Raw genomic sequence first — 4,308 nt, 5'->3', positions numbered from 1 at the left:
GGGGGGGGGGGGGTATTTTCACTTTCCCTCTCACTTTTTCTGTCTCCTCCCCACCCTACCTCCACCCCCATGAGCACAGAAGCCCTGAGGCAAAAACCTCTAAAAATAAAAAAAAGAAATACTCTTACATACATGTTCTCAGCAGACACCTGATCCAAAATAAAATAGATCATGCCATTCCCTGTTTAGTCTTCCAGTTTTTCCCCATTGCACTTCAGATTAAACCTCTCAGACCTCACTAGGCTCCCACTTACTCTTCAGCCTATCTCAGTCCACCTGCCCTGCCAACCGTACTTGCATTCTGAGTCCTGCATTCCAGCCCTATCTGTCTTGCCCTATTTTATTTTCATTGTAGTACATACCAGTCCTGAACTTACCTCATTTATGGTTTGTTTTTGTCTCCTTCCCAGTTAATAACAGTTCCGGCAGTAAATCAGTGATGCTCAGCAGATAGTGGGAGGACATCTTCAAAGAACATGTAGTCATGTCTCGATGTCACTGGTGTAAAAAGGCCAGGCGTGCTGCTGAACTCATCCTACATACAATGCACAGATAGCTCCCCACAACACAGAATCATCTTATCTAAAATGTCAGTGCCACTGAGGTTGAGAAATCCTGCGATACATACTTGTGGCAAAGAATACTAGTTGTTGTCCCCCAAAGAACCTTTCTTTCTTCCCTCATCTGTGATAATACCCCCTTTTTCATACACAGCATAAGGACATTTCTCATCTTATACATAGGTGGCTAAAGACAAGAATGCCACATGGCAGGGCCCGCAGGTAGTATGGTGATTAAAAGGCACTGGATTCTCAAATGGCCAGCTGAGGTCTAAGTTAAGTCTGGACCAAGTGGCAGGACCAACAGATGGCATAATGGTTTTGTTGCTGGACTCCTACATAGTCGATCATGGTTCGAGTCCCAGACCTGGTGGCTTAAAGCATGCTATGTACATGTGCGTGTGTGTGTGTGTGTGTGTGTGTGTGTGTCCAAAATCCCAAGAGGAAAATAGAGGAGAAGGGATTGCGGCATGGTCATCCCCCGTGGGGGAAGTGATTTCTCACTTTCTCTTTCTCTGTTTCTCCAGCAAGCTGGTTAGCCACGCTTATTTGGAGAGTCTACTGCTCCTTTGGAAATCTTTGTTCTCCCTGAAGTACTACCTATGGTAAAGCAGTTCTGTCTCTTCCAAGAACTGCCTATTTCCTGGAGCACAAAAGACTCCTAGAGTACCACTTCTCAGCCAAGGGCTGCCTGGAAACCCTTCAGTAAGGTTTATTTCCTCAAAATCTCTTACAAGCTTGTTGCTTTTTTTTTTTTCCTCTTGAAATTAAATTGATACATAGTAAATGTAGAAAATGTAAAAATAGAAAAATGCAGTTATCAGTTTGGTTAATTTTTTAAATGTACACATATACACACAAATATTTACAAAAATGAGATCTTACTCATTTTTTATTTAATTTTATTTTTGGTTTTTGCCATAGGTCATGTGCACTCACTAGAGAGAGACAGAGAAAGTGAGAAATCACATCCCTGGGAAGATGGTCACACCACAGTTCTCTCTCCTCCATTCTCATCTCGGGATTTTAGGCATGCACACACACATACATGCCCAACATAATTTCCAAGTCACCAGGTCTGCGACTGGAACTGCAGTCGGCCGTGTAGGTGTCCAGTGCCTTAACCACACACTACCTGCTGGTCCTTAGGCTCATTTTTGATACATACTGTGTTGTGACTAGCTTCCTCCACTGCCCTCTACCAAGATCAATGTTCTTCTACAACAGAGTTCCACAACCCACCTCTAATCAGTCATAGAATCATCACCTGAAGGGTCAGGGTTTTTCAAACTCTTTTTTTCACTGCTCATAAGCCCCTTCCATCATGACCATCATTGAGAATTACTGAGCCAGAAAATGAGTATTAGGAATGAGACTATACCATGACCATTCGGTTTATGAGAGCAGAAAGGGGGTTATGAGACCCACTGTTTTACGACCTAGTATATTTAATTTATCCCTGTTGCTGACATTTCATGAGAATCCTTATTGGCAGAAAATGCTCTGGAAGGGGACCCAGCAAGTGGTATGGTAGTTAAGCTGCTGGACTCCCACATGGCTGATCACAGTTCAAGACCTGGGCCTGGTGATTTGAAACTTATGCCAACTGTATGTGTGTGTATGCCCAAAATTCTGAGAGGAGGATGAAGAAAGGATTGCAGCATGTCCATCCTCCTTGGAGGGCAGGGGGATTTCTCGCTTTCTGTCTCTCTGGATCTCTCTGTCTCTCCGGCAAGTGCACATGCCCTACATTGAAAATTTCTCTTAAAAAAAAAATGCTCTGGGGACCAGCAGGTGGCATGGTTGGTTAAGGTGCTGGACGCTCCCACATGGTTGACCACGGTTCAAGTCCTGGACCTGGTGGCTTGCTTTCTCACTTTCCTCTCTCTCTGTGTTTCTCTCTCTGGTCAAATTAAAATGAATGAATGAATAAATAAATAAATCTTTTAAAAAAATGAGATATTTTTTAAAAATGCTCTGAAAGAAATAGAGCAGAGTAGATATGTACATGGATGGGGTAAAATTCCACCTTCTTTATTATACATTCTAAGTCTCAGTTTCGTCATCTCCAGAATCCCTAAAACTCTACCTCACAGGCTTGCTGATAGGATTAAAAGAGCTAAAACAAACAAACAAACAAAAGAAACAAACACAAAAAACAAAAAACAAAAAACCAAAACAAAACAAAAAACCTTTCAGCAAATTCTGTTCGTTACTCTGAGCATTATGCAAAAGCTGATGCCCAATGGCAAATTGCTTCTATTTAAAAAATAGAATCATAGTAATCAAATAGAGTTTACAAAAATGAGTCTTTTTAAAAGTTTACTATTTCTTCTATGAGAGACAGAGAGAGAAGGAGGCACCCATGCCACAGTCTTCACAATGCAATCCACCCTCAGACTTAGCCAGCCCAAATTGTAAGTACACACACATGCACCCAGTGTGCTTAGGGAGGTCGTAGGACATGAGCCTAGGACTTTGCCCATGTGAGTTCAATTATATTACCACTGTGCCACAATCTGGCCCCTTAAATAAGTCTTCTTTTTTTAAACAAACTTGTGGGGCTTTTTTAAATAATTATTTTAAGTTTATTTATTATTATTATTATTATTTAATATGACCAGAGAGAAAGAGAGAAAGTGAGAAAGTAAGCCACCAGGTCAGGAGCTCAAACCATGCTCAGTCATGTGGGAGGCCAGCACCTTTAACAACCATTCCCCTCTGTCGGCCTCCCCTTAAATAAGTCTTAAAAGTGAAAAAGTTTTGGAGATGGATAGTGATGGTTGATGAATATAGTTAATAATACTGAACTATACACTTAAAAATGGTTAAGATAGTAAATTTTGTGTTATGTGTAATTTACCACAAAATTTTTTTGAGAAAAAAAGGTGGACCTCAATTTTGTGTAACAAAATTGTACAATGATGAGACAATGCAGCAGTTTAGGTGACTTTTTTTTTTCTTTTTAGTTTGTTCTTAAGTGTACTTTCTTTATTTTTTTTTAGTTTGTTCTTCTTTCTTTTTCTTAAATTTTTTATACATTCAATCACATTATTTAGCTCACAAAGCGAACATTTCAATATGTGAACATTTCTCCCCAGTACAGTTGATAAAAATATCTTTAACAGATCACACCACACCTCCCCATCCCGTCAATGCTCTGCCTCCATATCCCTCCTCCAAATGTCCTTCCCCAGGCCCCAGTCCTCCACACACACAACGTCTGGCATTCACACCCATCTCTTGTGTTTGTACATCCTTTTGTCAATCAGTTTCAGTCATAGAGTGTGGACATTTGATATAGATTAAGTGGGGACATACAATGTCTCTCCTTCACAGCCTGGTTTGCTTCACTCAACAGTAAATCTTCCATATTCTTCCACTTTCTGTCAAAAGCCAGGGTTTTGTTGGTTTTTATGGCTGAATAGTATTCCATAGAGTATATGTGCCACAGTTTTTCAATCCATTCATCTGTTTGGAGGCATTTGGGTTGGTTCCATGTATTAGCAATTGTAAATGGTGTGGCAATAAACATTGATGTGCAAACACTTTTCCAGTGAAGAATTCTTCTGTCCTTTGGGTAGATACCAAGGAGTGGGGTTGCTGGATCATATGGTAGTTCTATTTGTAGATTTTTGAGGAATTTCCAAATAGTTCTCCATAGTGGCTGGACTAATTTACATTCCTACCAGCACTTAGCATTTTTTGTTTTCTTAATCTTAGACATTCTGACTGGGGTTAGGTGGTA

Source organism: Tupaia chinensis, unplaced genomic scaffold, assembly GCF_000334495.1.
Source record: "Tupaia chinensis unplaced genomic scaffold, TupChi_1.0 Scaffold138322_1, whole genome shotgun sequence".
NCBI lineage: Eukaryota > Metazoa > Chordata > Mammalia > Scandentia > Tupaiidae > Tupaia > Tupaia belangeri.
This window is presented reverse-complemented; position numbering follows the sequence as displayed.